Here is a 16,739-nt window from a genome sequence, read left to right as displayed (position 1 = left end):
AGCACACGCACAAAGGGGACACCTGATTGTGTAGCACATGCACGAAGGAAGCCGTGACTGGAGCTGCCCAAAGAGCGTGGAAGCAAATACACCTCAGTGGGTTGAGCACACCTAGCGCCCCAGATCTCGGCGTCTAACAGCCCCCACTCAAATGAAGGGGTTCCTTGGAGAAATGGCCGACTCCAGTGTGATGGCAGGCTCGGCTCACCTGAGCCTAAAGTGTCTTCTTATGCCAGGAAGTAAGGAACTGTTCAAAATGATAATTGAGATATGTCACCCGAATTGGGGAGTCAGCTTAAAGGTGCTGCCACTGGCTAAAACTGGGGCAATTTGAGGAGCAAAACAATAAAGAAAAATCATGAATCATAAACCATTGGGTGGAGTAACAATTTATAAGAGAGAGAGAAAGAAACAGAGAGACAGAGAGAGTCTTCCTTCCTTCCTTCCTTAGAATGCCATGGGCTGACTGGTGAATGGGGAGGAATTGAAACTGGGAAATCAGTTTTCACTGTCACAGTAAATATTGGCTCAAGCAGAAATTATTGGTGACGCTAAAGCTAGAGGGACATTCTGAATATAAGTAGGATCTTAATTTGGCCTGAAAGTATCTCCACACAGACAGCTTATTGGTTACAAGGGAGAAAACAGTAACCATGCACTGGGAAAATTCGACGGCCCCTTGACTGGGTATCGAAATTATCTGCCAATGCGGGGTGGATGAAAAACGCACGGCGTCCAGCGTGACACTTTGAGAAGGAAGCCACCTCGCCCACGCAGTGTTCTGCCCTGGAATCCAGGTCTAGACCTAATCCTGAGGAAACATCAAACAAATTCCAGATGAGGGGTGTTCTATCGAAAGGGGGAGACGGGGTGCTGATCGAATCCTTCAAAAACGTCCATGTCATAGAAGACAAAGGAAGGGCTCTGGGGGGTGCTTCGGGTTAAAGTAGACAAAAAATGCATGGCAGCTACATGCAGTAAGTGACCCTAGACCGGACCTGAACTAGAAACAAAGTAAAAACTGCAAAGGCCAATGTTAGTTGACTGGCGAGTTGGAACACAGATGGTAGATTAGTAGTTTATTGTGATTACATAAGACAATATCTCTATTCTTGAGAAATACACACTGAAGTGTTTTGGGGATATCGGCCTTAATGGATGCAACTTACTCTCAAAAAAATTCAGGAAAAAAGTATCATCTGTGTGCACACACATTACGAATACACATACCGAACAAGAGCGATTGATAGGGCAAATTTAACACTAAATGGATCTAAGTAAACATTAGATGTTTTCTTTGACTTAGTCTGATTCTTAAGACTATTCTGCAAGTCTGAAGTTATTTCCGAAGAAAGTTTTTAAAAAATGAAAGCTGCCCTCGGCAAGTCCTTCTCTATCCCTGGGCATTTTCTCAACATGTATCTGGGAGTATCCTAAACAAGATGTGGTTTTTATTTATTTTTTTGGCTCCAGCCAGATAAACTCCACAAAAAGGAAAGTTTAAAAACCAATGCGCTATTTTTAGAGGTTCGCGGTAACATGACTTGCTGTAAAATGCATTCCTCTGTAAATATAATTGCGCTGTTACACAGAAATCGTGGGTACTTTCTGCTTTCATAACAGGAAACATGGAGCTGCACTGATAATGAGAAAAATAAAATAATTATTTCAGCAGGTGATGCAGATTGCTAGATTTGAAGAAGATTTTTAATCAGCCAGAAAGAGTAGCGGGAGGGCCTCCAGTTCTGCAGTGTTCAGAAATGGTCTCGGAACACTATCCCGATTTTCTAGTTCATTTTGGGATAAGGTGACGGTTGAGAGCAGTCAGGCTGCCTAGTGCAAGTTCCAGTTTGCTACTTACTAACTGTGTGTCACTGGGCAAGTTACTTAACCTCTCTGCCCTGACTTTCTTCATCCATAAAGATGGGGAGAATAACAGAACATAGACTCCAGAGTTCTGAATAATAAGTGGAAATACGTAGTGTCTAGAACAGTGCTTGGCATATAAGAGGCATTGTAGAAGTGTCTCGTGCTATTATTATGTATTTACTAATATACATGGTGTCCAAATAAGTCATTTGATTATACCTCAAAACAAAGAGAACTTCACAAGATCTCAAAGCCGTGGATGTTTATTTGCACACCAAGTGACTAAATTTATTAAGGATATTATTTACACGAAAATAAAAACAATCAAGAAACCTGTTAAGATGAATTCATAGAAAGCTAACAAAGAATGCTATGTCCCTCTGCTAACCTAAGCAACTCTAACCTAAATAAGGCCTACATTAAAACATTTAATCCCCAGAGGATAAGTAACTTCTCTGATGTCTGTCAGATAGTGATTGGTGTTCCCAATACAGTTCTCTCAGAAGCAGTGGTGAGCTGGGCTAGCTCAAATGGTCCCATAAATGCTGGTGGTTAGATTTTTAGGGCTTTGGCTAGCTGGTTGCTAACCCATCGGTAGCCTGAAATCGGCCATAATGGGAGCATTTACGTGAGGGAAATAGGAAGACAACCAGCGAGGGCTTTGTTTCTTCAGGAGATGGTTTCAAACACTTAACTAGCGTGCTACGGCCTGGAAGTAGCATAGTACTTGAATTTTCTGAGTCTTAGTTTCATGTTACCATATATTTCTAATTTCTGCTAAAGATTTCATTTGCGATTCCTTAAAAAGTCACTTCTGCTTAGCTTTTATGATCATTTCTTCTAAACCAGGTGACGGCTCTCGACATATGGCTGCACGGTAGAATCATCCAGAAGGTTTCCAATCCCCCAGTACCGAGACTGCACCACAGACCCGTTGGGTCACAATCTATGGGTGATGGGCGAGGCCCAGGCATCAGTGCAATGATTCCAATGTGTGGCCAGTGTGAGAACCACTGTGCCCAAGTCTTCTGAAGTTCGATATTTAATGTAGGCTATTATCATGTTGCTCTCAGTTAAAACGAGTGAACCATCAACAAGATCAGGAGTACCAAAAGGGCCCAGCTACACGATGGAAATAACAAGCGTCAGATCGGCTCAGATGTAATCAAGCCCTTTGTTCAGAAAGCAAGTGCTTTCCTCTTAGTTATTTCCAAGGAAGGCAACACAATTGGCCATTATCCACGACATGTGGAAAAGTGAAGTTTTAAAAATAGCAAAATTGGGTCAACGGGGAGAACGAAGCTAGAAAATAATGCTAAACCTTTGCAAAATATAAATCATCGTTCAGCGGAATTGAGAAAGTAAGGTCAAATTCACTTTTACAAACGTGGCGTGAGACTTACTTCTGAAGCAGCCTCTCCCACGTTTTGCTACCTATTTAGAAAAAGGGTCCACGACAGATTGCAAAACTTCAGGTCCCAGTTTTCTGGACTGGAATTCTGGAGCGTTTATTGAAGCATGAGACCCTCCCCTGAGCACTGGGCTGTGTGGAGTGAATGTCCCAACACCGAACGGCTGATGCTCCTACAGCTAGAGTCTTAAAAACTAAATCTGTGGCAAGTTCAAGTTTCATATCTATTAAGAAGACCAAATAGTACCATTCCCTTGTTGGAATGTAAGATGGACATGAATTTTTGCACAATCTGGCATTTGGCATTAGACTTCTGTTATTCTTGATATTCTATAATTGCATTTTTTTTCAGGTTACTAATGCATCAATAACGCATATAAACCGTATTAAATAAGTTAAGTAATGTAGGGTAAGTAGATGATAGAGTTTAGTTTTAGGGTTTCCAACATAAACCTTTGGTGGGTTTGTCTTTCCTTGGCGTAATTTGGCATCTGGAGAATGCACACTACATTTAAAGCCAGCGCAAATTGAGATTTTTGTTAAAATCTATTTCGCATTACGCCACAATTTGTTTCTTTCAGTCTCGTCGCCCTCGGGTAGATTGCGTGATGTCGAAGGTAAGGCCTCATCCGACACTGCTCTGTGCCCACGAAGGGTTCCGGAAGAGTGTGAGGTCACAGCAGCTATCCCCTAAATGCCTGACTGATCTGGGAGGTGCGAGGTGTTTGCGGCGTAGGTCACGAGCCGGAGAGGTGACGCGAGGGTCATACAGAGTCCCGCGAGTGTCACGGGAAACCATGGATTCGAACCCTGGCTTTGCCACACGTGACCCGCTGGCTTCGCCTCGCTAACTCTGACTCTCAATTCCTAACGTGCAGCAGGGGGCGCCGATGGCCGCCCCACACCCTGGAGGCGAGGGAAAAAGCCACGAGGCGTGCGACAGCACTTTGGGAAGCGTAAAACACTCTTTACACATAAAGCATCATCATCGTGTCTGTTCTTACGTCGCACGTAAATACCAGCTCTTATATTCAGCACATAGGTTGGTTTTTTGTTTGGGTTTTTTTTTTTTTTTTAGGACAGTGTTCCAAATAATGACTGTCTATAGAATATTTTCTATTACCAGGTTCTGAAAGATTAGTTGTTAAAAAAAAAAAAAAAGAGTGAATAAAGTCAAATATATTGCAAACTCAATTCATTCCACTGAAAAGGGAAACAGAGCAGATAAGGGGCGTCGGCCCGTGAAGGCCTGGTTCCCGGGCCACTCAGCGGGGTCACCTCGTGTAACTCGTTTCCCTTTGCCCTGCCCCGGTTTCTTCATTCTTAGAAGGGAGCTGATTTGGATGATCTCTAAGATCTCAATTATTTAAATTTCATATCTCTGTATCTAACATAATTGGCTATTTAGTACTGAAATAACCTTGTCCTGTTTGTGAATTTTTCTATTATATTAATAATTGCCTGCTTCCCACGTTTCTGGAAGTTGCATGTAGACAGAGATAACTATTTCATATATTTTTTTCCCTCCCCGCCCATCCCACGGATTCCTGGCTAGCCGGTCCCCTGCCGGCTTCTCTGCCCTGCCTTCAAGGAGGAGAATTTAACTCCCTCCACGGGTTCAGCGGCAACGCAACAGCGTGTCGACACCTTTAATTCTAGGTTGAGAGCTCACTTAAAGCAACTTAAAATTTTTAGTTTAAAAAATGTTGACATTTCCAGCCCACAGGGTCCGATTCCTCCAGGAGGCTGTGCAATGTTTGTTGAGTAAATGAACGCCTGAATGAGCGCCACCTCCCCGCTCCCAGCCAACGTCCTGCGCCTGAAGGTCCCCTCCACGCCGGGCTTGGAAGCCAGCAGATGGGTAGAAGTCACACTGGTTGGTCCCAGTAAATTCTTTTCCTCCGGAATTTCACAGACAGCAGAGAACAATGAGAGGCTGCTCTAACACGCTGTCATCACTAACTCCCTCCTTTCCTCTCAGAATGGCCAGGTCGCGAAGGTCAAACTGTAAACAGGAACTCTGTCTGCTTCTCTGTGTCTCTGGGATAAGTCACGTGCATACCCCGGGTGGCTGCATATGTGGTTTTACAGGATTCCAGTAAATTCCCGATTCCACAGGAAAGCCCAGGGGTCTCCTGACGTAAAAATCATGAAGACAGGTGAGTCCATGAGAGAGAGAGAGAGAGAGAGAGAGAGAGAGAGAGAGAGAGAGAGAGATTGAGAGAGAGAGAATGAATTAGTAACATCATCGAGATTTATTCCACATGTGACATGGAGTATAAATTAGATCCAACGGCACGTTCTGTATTTCTCTCCTGTAGAACTCACGTTGATTTTAGATGTTTGAGTTGGTGTGAGTGCAAACACATTTGGGTGGAGGGTGTATTTGTCACTCGTGTATTTGTGAACCTTATTTACAGCTCATTACATCTAAAATCCCCGCAGGATTCATCGGTAGCCCACGGTCCTCCCACCGACCCCCCCACCGACCCCCATCCGTTTGGCCAACGCAGCTGGTAGACGTGTGGGACCACCCTGCAGTCACAGGTGTCTAAGGGGAAGCGTCTCTGCCTCCTTTGGGTCAAAAGTCTCTGGTTCTGAGTCGGCAGTGGGTGAGAGATGGAGGGAGGACAGACGTGTGTTGAGGGGGGTCCGCTGGGAACAAGCGTAAAACCGCAAGGCGTTTCGTGTTGTTCCTTGACGCTGTTCCGGGGGGACAGCGGACGCGATCGCTTAAGCCTGAGAGCCCAGCAGCCCATGCTGTCCCATCCACGCCCCTCATGACCATTACCAGAAGGCAGAGAAGACTCCCTGGAGGTGACGTCACGGGCATATCTGCACCCGGGGCTTCGCGACGCGACTCGAACGAGCGTTTCGTTAGGACCGCGGTGTGGCTCAGACATCACAGAAACCTTTACCAGACGACATTTGGTTAAAAAGAGGACCAGTCACGATAAACCATTTCCTCCACTGGGTCTCTGCCCAGCTGCCAGGCGGCGATGGTGACGAAAGTGGCCCTTCGCAGGCAGGCGACGAGGAGGCTCAGCGGGTTAGCTGGAGCCTTGGCGCATCGCGGCCGGGCAGAGAGGGCTTTCGAAGCTTGGCATCAGCTTGCTGCGTCCTCTTGCCAGCACCGTCAGTGTGGTGGCACTGCCACTGGCTCCTGGAGTCAGGAGTGACATTGGGAGGGAGCGGCTGGCCGCCAGTAACGGCTGTTGGGGGGACAGCCACCCGGCGTTTAGGAGGCAAGGCTGTGGGAGCGTACCCCACGAGAGGCGTCACCTGACCTTTGAGCAGTTATAGGCTGAAGGACAGAACTTGCCACAATCGTAAGAAATCTTTATACATGGAAATGATCGGTCCAGAACGATAAAGCCTAATGTAGAACTTGAAAGAGGTTTGCGAGCCGGCAACGACCACCAGCTCAGGTACAGACTACACCAGCGCACACACCTGTCCTTCACCCACGCTCTGCTCGGAGCCTCAGGACGCCTTTCCCATGAACACGGGAAATTAACAAGACCCGAAGTACCGACTATTTCTGTTTTCCGATATTCTCCGTATTGGTGATTCTTAAAACTTTACAATAAAAGCATAGAACTAGGGTAGAGTTCTCCTCATATAATTGAGATTCACTCAACAAAGTGAATTTTTTTCTGATTTTCTTTTTAATTTTTAATGTAAAATAGTGAGCTGAAGGATCCCATCAATTATTGATATAAATAGATATTTCACTGTGTGTTCCCCGTAGGTAATTTTAACCAGATTCTAGAGTGACTGGATAAGCAGCAAATCTTAGAGACAGTGGCCTCCACAAAGTTCATGTCTATTTAGCTTAACTAGAAATTGCAACAGCACATTTTTGGGAGTGGTGATTTTTCTAATAATCAAACAAAGAGCCAAGACATAAATGCATCTGAAACAAAAAAGTACAGCAGTCGCACATTTGAATTGGTCAGCAAGAGCAGCATATATTAGCTACACTTTCATAGAATTATTAGAGTATTCCAAGAATGTCAGCATCTGAACTTTGATTGGAGTCGTTTACTATAAAGTTATTTTCTTGACTCCTCCACCCTTTTGAGAGCCACCTTTCACAGACAGCTATAAATCAGGAGCATCGACGACTTTGGTGACATGGAAAATTATTCTGAACAATGCATAATGTCATGGCAAGCTACCAGATCCTTGTGAAATGCCAGAAGGAAGTCATTTGGTTCTAAATGTGAATGACAAGGATGTTAGTTCACAATGTCCAATCAAGACAGGTTAGACTGGGGTCCCAAGAGACCACACTTTAAATACGGCTAAGGTCACAGGAGCTAATGATCTTATCGTCACTGGATCAGTTCCCAGCTGGCAGAATGCAGCCTGCTCCTTTGAAAAACTGAATTTCCCGGTTTCCGATCCAGTCCGCAGGGTATCATGAGCAGGGGCGGGTGTGGTCCAAGTTTGCCCACAGTTTCTTCTGTGCATTTCTTGCCTTGGGTTCACTCCCCAAGAAACACGCTCAACTGAAAACAACAAGCCACGATCAGATGCATAACGGGGTTAGTAGAAAGATTTCTTAACAAGTCACTGTTCCACTCACTCGTCTCACCAATACGGTGCCAAGATGGAGGGACTGCAGACAGGAAGGCTCTGTCTTCCTCACCCCAGCGCTGTGGCGCCCCCTCGCCTCACCCTGCCCTCCTTGATCCAGCCCTGCTCCGTGTGCATCTAGGGATCAGCAGCTGGAGCATCCCTAGGGAACTTTTGGAAGTGCAAAGCTGCAGGCCTCCCAGACCTGCTGCATCGGAACCTGCATTTGACGAGACTCTGCATGTCCTGTGCACACGCGGGATACCCTCCCGAGGACACGCTTTGTCCTGCTTGCAGCGAGGGAAGCTTGGACATTGATCTTTGGGGGTATTTTCATTTCCACATCTCCACTATCACCCGAGGAATTAACCACCTAGGTTCAGCCCTGTTCCCCAAGCCAAAACAAGGTAAAGAAAGAACAGGCGAGCATTCCGATTCTCGGTCTACACTCTGAGAAACTACGGTTACTGGGTGATAAGTGACTTGCTGTAAAATGCACACGACTTGGCTTCTGACCCCAAGTTTACTGCTCCTTTGGCTCCCACGGTCTAGGGCGTAAAACAGACGTGGAAGTCACTGGAAAAAGTCAATGGGAAATCGATTACGTAATTTGTAGCCACCTCAGCTAAGATTTCGTCCCCGGTGACAGGGACTAATCTATTCGATTTTTTAAAAAAGGTATTCGGCCTCTTCCTGAGTAGGAGCTAGACATAATCGTTCGTAAGGGAAGCCAGGAAAGCCAGATGTGTTTGTGCGAACGCCCGCCCTGCTGGCGAAGCCCACGGCCCCTCGGCGGGGTCCGGCTCTGAGTCAGGCGGTCAGGCTGTGGCCGCACTGCCTGTCCCAGCGTCTGGGTACCATTCTCACTAGTCTACAGTCCATCAGATGTGACATGACTACTATGTTTTCCAACGAGATCTCTGTCGAGGAAGAAGCCACATTCGCTTTACGTGAATTTCGGCATTTGTCCGATGGTTTCCAAAGCTTCTAGAATGTCCTTCCAAAATAGGACACACTCAGCTTCGCTTTGGGGGAGTTCCTCGTTCAAGAGAGATGGGCGAGTTTTTCCAAGAAGACTTTCCCTCCCAAGGCCATCGCCAGGCCTGGCCGCTGATGGTCACAAGCTTACAGCACATGTCCTTCCACGTATAGAGCTGCAGGCGACACGCATGAAAAGGTCCAATGCTTGTCGTGGGCCATGGCCTCTGTGCCCAGCGTTTCCGCCCCAAACTGTACACAAGTCTCTGACAGGTCACCCACCAAAGGACAAAAGAGTTCAACCATCTCTGTAAAAACAGCTCTCATCACCAAATCTCTACAGGTTTTCCTTTCCCGAGTTTCAGAGTGAAAGGCCACTTGGCAGTTTAGGAGGGGACTAGGTTTGGGAATGCAAACCTTCCAGAACGGCTCCTCGATGTTCGAAGACAGGGTTAACACACACGGGCGGGACGTCCCATCCCTGCTGCCGGCCGTAGCCCACATCCGCTGGAAGGGCCGAAGTCACACGGTGAGCTCAGTGCCCCGGGAATTCCTGGCCGACCGGTGCACAGCCCCCTGGGGACGCGAGCTGGACGACAGCCCTGGACTCAGGACGGAGAAAACAATCCTGCTTCAGCCTCCGCTCAGCCAGGAATCCCGCTACATGGTAAACACGTCCCCAGCCAAAGATGCATGTGACGGCGAGTCCACGGAACGGAAGTGAGGCCTGTTCTGCGGGCATCAGTTCAGCGGTGGCGACAGCCAGGGTGACCGAAAGGAGCTTAGAATCAGCCTCCTTCCCGGACTTTTGCCCTTTGCGTGTCGGTAGTTGCTGACACGTTACTCTAGTGACTTCTGAGTTCTCTTTTGGCCATCAAACTTTAATATTTAGTACTGGTTTACTGTTAAATTCTATTATTTAACTAATAAAAACATAACAGATGCCGCGGCGAACATGAAGAGACGTGGCTCACAGGCCTACACCGCGGGGACCTTCGGAGGACCGCGGGGGAGCGGGCGAGCAGGTTCCTGCCTGAAGCTCGCTCTTTGCGCGGAACGTGCGTGTGGCCCACGCCTTCCTTTGCTCTGCCTGGAATGTTCTCTCCTTCTCCTTCCAAACCTGGTGTCTTCGCCTTCGGGTCTCTGCTTGACTGTCACCTTTCTAGAGGGTAGATCGAGACGAGTGTCTGAAGCGTGACATCCACGTTTCGGAACACGCCAGGATGCAGAGAATTCTGAACCGACCTTTGAGCACCAAACTTTGAGTTCCCAGCGCAGAAGCGTGTGAAGACTTTTGCAGTCAAACCTTTGCAGGGGCAAATGCTTCCATGTGGTGGTTCGTTCCAAGAGCGCCTTTAAGTTAATTTACCATTTTGAGAACCTTTCCTTCCTTTACAATTGGAAGTAATATTGCCGCGGGTTTTATTGTATTCCTCAGAAACGGATGGCTTCTGAACCCACAAGCTGACGTGAGCTCGGTCCTGCCTACGGGCTCAGTGCTCTGCCTGTTTATTCGTGAGGAAACTGAGGCACAGAGCGATTGGCACAGTTGTCCGCGATCTCACAGCTGAGAGGCTGCAGAGCCGGCCTGTCAAAGACGACTCTATGACGTCCAGCAGAAGCCAGACCTCGGCGAGACAGAATCCGCGGTCAGAAACTTGCTAGATTTCAGGAACTCGAAGGCCCCCGAGAGGACCAGAGCCAGTGGCCACGTGGTCATGGAGCTCTGTCCCCCCAGCCCAGGCACTGCTCCCCACACTGCGAGCTGCACTTGGCCCCACTGAACGTTATTCTGCCTGCAGGCCAGTGGGCCTCATGCTGGGGAAGCAATTTGCTTTGCTTTGCTTTGCTTTGCTTTCTTTCTTCCTTTCTTTCTTCCTTTCTTTCTTCCTTCTTTTCTCTCTCTCTCTTTCTCTCTCTCTCTGTCTCTGTCTCTGTCTCTCTGTCTCTCTCTCTCTCTCTCTCTCTCTTTCTTTCCTGGACTCTAATAACTGTAACTATGACCGTTTGCCCGTTTAACCACAGAGTGTGACATGGTCTTCTCTCATTTCCTCCTCACGTCCCCTCCTGGCCGTGCTCAAAGGGAAGGCGGAATCGGGGCCCCTCCCGGGCTCCCCCTGTGCCGGGCGTCGTTTGCTTCAGTGGCCGGGCAGAGAAGCGTTTGCACAACGAAGCCGCAGTGTTCTCCAGGTTGGACGCCAGTCAGTGTGCTTCAAATCCCTCAGGTCGTCTCCACACAAAGCCGCCTCTGTCCTTGAGTGCTGGCTCAGCCGTCCACCCAGAACTGCTGGTGACGGAGGCAAATGGGAAATTGGCTGCTGACAAATTCGCTGCTGTCAGCACTCGGCAGCACATGAACGAGAACCAGCCGAGAGCGCTGTGCCCTTTACCAACGCCGACTTCGGCCTTCAGTGGAATTGACTACAGTGTCCCAGAGAAACCGTGGCACACAGGAGTGGCCAGTGAGGTCTGGGCCGAGTGCAGACGGAGTTAGCACACTTCCTCCTGGAGTCATGGCTGCAGAACTTCATTCAAAGGCACTGTGACTTCCCAGCCTTTACAGATCCAGGAATATTTTTTTTAAGTGTTAAAGTTCCTTGTGCATGCATAATGCCTCTCTTTCTTTGGCTCAGGGTTGGCACCCAAAGATTCATTTGAAATACAGTCAGAAGGATACTGCCATGTAATGTTGTGGCTGCACAGGATCAGCTTGTCGTGGTCACGGGTGCTTTTCATCGAATGCCTACGACTCGCCCCTTTCTGGTCCCACGTGAGTCCCTTTGGTGGAGTTATGTGACTTGTTCTTGCCACTGAGTTCAGCGTCGAAAGAACAGGTGACACTCTCAGGCTGTGAACTTAACTGCTGGCGTGAGACCCTCCAGAGCTGGCTTTGCTCTCTGGTGACTAACCAGCAGTATTTGGCGTGGTGGCTACACTCTCTCGAGCTTGGCTCCTGGCAGGGCTGCGGCGAGCCGCCAGCCAGCCAGACCTAGGCGCAGCGCGCTCTGAGTGACAGATGACCGTGTGCTGTTTTAAGCCATTAACTGTTGGAGGCTTATCTGCCATCGCAGCATAATCAGCATCAATCTGGTGGATGCAGAAATTAGTGTCTATGAGTCGGGTGGTGCTCCAAAGTAAGACATATGGCCATGGTTTAGGAACGGAGCGATGGTCAGTGAGGAAGCTACCAGCGGCGCCTGGAGCATGGCCCTATGTGGTTTCCAGTGGCAAAACAGTTAGCACATCCTTACCTGAAATACAGCGGAAGCGGGTAACTTACCTGAAATAAAGCAGAAGTGGGTAACCACTTAGTAAACTCAAGGTCTTGGGAAGAGATTTGAAAACTGAATACTAGTGGCATGTGCCAGCTTTGGGGGCAGCACTGGACATGGGGCTGCGTCTGAATCCCTGGGTGACCACCCAGACTGAACACCTCTGCCCTTCGTGAGGGACACGCGAGGACCTTTGCTCTCGTGGGTGACTGAAATCTAGGGCCCATTCATTACCGTAATAAAACCAAGCCTATCCCCGTGAAATGTAGCCCAGTTGACATCATTTTAAAAAGAAGCTGCAAGAGATTTATTGAATATCCCAGTGTTTCAAAGCCATTTAAACCAGTATGTTTTGTCCCTGTGACTCAGTGAGTGCTGTTGTTTTGGCCCCAAGCGGGACAGTCCCCAGATCAGGAGAGCCTTCTCCTTTAACTCCTGTTAGAGCTTGTGCACGCATGGGTTAGATGCCTCTGGCCCGTGAAGACTGTCCCGAGGAGACACAGGATTTGCTCGAGAGGCCAGAACGGGAAGGCTTAGCCCAACAGTCCCGTTCCAAGAGAAGATGGGACAGAAAACTCCATGTCACACACAGGAAATACATCCTCATTAATCCTCCAGAAACAAACATCTGAAAACGGTGAAAGAAATCTGAACTGCTTATGTGACTTCCGAAATCAACACTGAAGGGCGGAGGCTTTCTGTGCGAGAAACAAGTCAACATTCAAAAATCGAACGTCAACCACGCGCCCAGCAAGCAGCACCTCAGACACCGCTGGGCGTTTCAGGAGAAGCTGGGTGTCTGTGTGTTTTCACATCTGACTCCCCGTTGAGCAAAACCACGACACACGTCGGAGGTTAAGGCGGTGGGAACGTTCGCTGGCGCCCAGCCCGCCCTGAGTCGCGGGTTGGGAGGAGGACAGACTTTCCATGAGATCGAAGGACTGTTTTGGCGGGGGAGGTATCAGCTGGTTTCTCACACGAAATGTATGTTTCCTATGAGAATGCTGAGCAAAGTGTCCCCTGGGGCCATGATGTCATGTGGAGAGATTTTCTCTGCAGCACCGAGGAGCTGAGGGCTGCATACATCACCCGTGTAAGTCAAACCTACTGTGACCGCATCAGATGACACAGTTACAATGCGTTAATTATAAATTCCTCCTTTCCAGCCCTTTCCTCCCAGAGTCACTCTCTCGAAGCTCTACATCTGTGCTAAGCTCTCTTGGGTCACGGTGCCATTTGAGAAGCTGATGACAAACACGTCCCACAGAAAGGACGTACACACGTGCTCATGCTGCTCAGATGCTCAGGGCCACCTTAGCGCGTTGCTGGGCCCCCCTGTGCAGCCGCCTCCACTGGTCACCTCTGCCCGAGGGGATTCCACGCCTCGGCTCCACTTAGGTACATGCGTAAGGCCTGGCGAGAACGCTTCTGCTCGGGTCCATTTATATAAAAGACTCTTTTTCAGTAACTAAACCATTTCAACAGAACAGCAGGGTGGAGCCCACACCTGATAAAGTGCAGGAAGAAAGCTGTCGTTTCTGGAGCTTTTCCATGGCCCGCGGGAACAAGCGGGCAGCCAGAGGACTGGCTCTTGGCCCAGCGTTAATCCGAACAGAACCTTGAACCCTGCAATGGCTTTTGCAGGAGATACAATGAGGTATAACTTCTCTGTGATCCCACGGTTGATTCCAGGAGCACAAGCCGATGATCCCTCTCTAAGCTGAGGTCTCTCTCCAAGGCCGCGGTAACACGGAATTCAAAAACTCACACTCACCGCAGAGTGATGGATGAGCTGGAGCTACGCCAAACCACCCTCGGAGCATTCGAGAGTCCCACGTAGTCCTCTGGAAGTGCTGTTCCCGTCCCAGGCCCGTCCTGTGACCACCATCTGACCCGGGCCCACGCCCTACAGCAGGACTTAGTCATGGCCGGCTTCCTCCTAGAAAGTATTCTCCCGCAATAAACAATGAGAGGGTCAAGAGGCCATAGAGAAACCACGTACCTGTCAGAGTCATTATTAACGCTACTATTAGGGGTGCGTTTGCTGGGAGAGGTATACGGGGAAGGTGAGGTTTCTGGGATCTTAAAATCCGTCGAGCGGCCGCCCTGCGAAGTGGCCTCTTTCTTGCTTCTGTTACTTGCATCTGAGCACCGGCGGCAGGGCCGGGACTGTGGACGGGGCTGAGTCACAGGGGAGAAGTCTGGGGGCTTCTTCTCTTCCTACCATTTCGAGAAAAGAGGTCAACGTTGCCTGCCTTCCCAAACGTAAAAGAAGCCTCAGGCCCCCAGACCTCATCAAGTAATTTCAAGTGTCTCTTCATCCGTCCCGTTTTGCAGTAACATCAGAAAGCAGTTCCGTTTAATGTCCGTGTTTTTTTACAGCAACGCCAGAAGCAATTTCTGCGTTTCCCTGATGACTGCCCCATCTCTCCTGCGTCTCCTGACCAAACAGCCCGTAGCTCTTTCCGCGTACGCAGCCACCCTTCCCTCCTCCTGGCTCTCTCTGTCCATGGCGGGCCATTTCTCAAAAGGGGAGGTCACAAAACCTTGACTCGCCCCTTTGGTTCCGAAACACATGTCCTGCGTCACGCACATCCCAGAGGTCTCAGCCAAGCTGCCCGCCAGGAGTGATCGCCATCGTCATGACTGAACTCAGCGTCCATCGTCACATCGAGTGGGCGAGAAAAATAGGCCTGCAGCTGCAGACTCCAGGCAACCATCAGGGGTTTCGTTATTCAAAAAGAGTAAAATGACAAAAAAGATCGCATACTGGGATTTATCGAGGGGGAAGGGACGTTTGGGAAGAGCCGGCAAAATAACGGTACAGGGGACCCATGCGGTTCTTAAGTTACTCAGCCTTCTTCGTGTTTAGATAGGCCTCAAAATCGATAATCTGTTCATAAAGCTGGCACCTCCAGGCTCACGCTTGCCACTGTCCCCTCCCCGCTGACCACGGCCACTTCCTCTACCTGCTTAGTCTTTGACCTCATCGTCTCATCCATCGATGAAACCTCTGAGTTCCCTGAATCATTTCATTTCACCAGGAGAGCGTAAGTGCCACTCGATAAAAGTTCCCTAAGGGCCTGCTATCTTATATGCTCCCCCACAAAAAACAAAAACAAAAACAAAAACAAAAACCCACAACTTTCAAGAAAACTAAGTGACAAGAGAATGAAAAACGCTTTAAAACAGGAATCTTTGTTTAAGGTATTCCATATACCAGCATGTGGTAAAAAGTGTGACACCGGTTTTGTTCGTTTAAGATAAATTGATAAATAATTTTGTTCTTTATTTACTAGAGTGTAAGCGAACAAAATCGGTTTTTATTTTATTACTTCGAGAGCTTCAAAAGTTAGCTTTACGAAGATAAGTTACTGACTTTCAGATCCCAAGCTGTGTTCGGAAGTTGGGCAGCCTGGTTCTTCACATCGGCATCGGAATGTCTGAACCTACAGGAAGGTTTTAGAAGAGTCTCTCTGAGCCAGACGTTTGAGAATGTGCCCGGAAGCGAGATCTCGGTGGATGAGAAAAGGCTCCGGTGAATGGCACTTCTGCGTTTTCTTTCCTACATTTAGAATCAGAGGAGAAAACTTGGGGCAGGAACGTGACGTCGTTGGTGGTGGGTGAAGGAGGCGGGCGAAGGCGACACGGGGGGACGTCTGGGCCGGGATGAAGAGCCGGCGGGAGACACGTGGCTGGCGCGGGACAGCGAGCAGTTGCCGCGTGCAGCACGCAGAGGTGGCAGCGTGCGGGACGAGGTGGCAGCGTGCGGGACGAGGTGGCAGCGTGCGGGACGAGGTGGCAGCGAGGCCTTTTGTGCTCGGCACCGCGGGCTGTGCCCCCGAGGGGTCCGGGAAGGAAGGTCACTGTGACCTTTCAAAGGCGTGGACCCTCGGTGTGAGGGAACAGGGCGCAGGGCGCGGTCAAGCCAAAGCTGACCTTTGCTCAGGGAGCCGGAGGCCCGGGATGTGACCGGGACGTGACCGCCCAGCCAGGAATTTATGACGGGACCAACCCGTGCGGCTGCTTCTGGTCGCTGAGCCAGCCACGTGGCCCTCCACCCCTGAGATCGTCGGGTTTATGACATGGCCCCTTTTTTATTCACATGATAACTTGGATCAATTTCATGAATTTTCATCACATTCATTGACGAATTTATTTAGGTTTCTCTAGATTTAGTATAGGATCTACTAACAGAGTGAGTCTATTTTTCATGTCTGGTTTACATTTTTCCCATCGCATCAGCTCATAATAATTTTCGACGGAATTCCTAGCAATGCAATTCCAGAGACATGTTTGTTGGGGATTTTTTGTTGTTGTTTTGTTTTTGAGGGACTGTCTGCCAGCGGCCTCACGTGACTTTCCCAAAGCTTTGCGGATCGTTTCTTCACTGCTTTGGACATAGGCTGTTTGTGAACAGCCCCAGAGACTAAAGTCACCTATTCATGTTTTCAGCATCCAATGAAGTTCTTTTTCAGAGGAGAGTCTATCACATGACCGATTCAAGCCTCCGTTGCACATTTTTCTCGGAGGGTGATGATGCCCATGTCACAAGAACTGTTGAAATGTGCTGAGTGTGGGTGCCCGGGATTCAAAAATAGGTCAGCCAACCTACCTCGAAGGAATAG

This window comes from Pteropus medius, unplaced genomic scaffold (assembly GCF_902729225.1).
Source record: "Pteropus medius unplaced genomic scaffold, Ma_sr-lr_union100, whole genome shotgun sequence".
In the NCBI taxonomy this organism is placed as follows: Eukaryota; Metazoa; Chordata; class Mammalia; order Chiroptera; family Pteropodidae; genus Pteropus; species Pteropus medius.
This window is presented reverse-complemented; position numbering follows the sequence as displayed.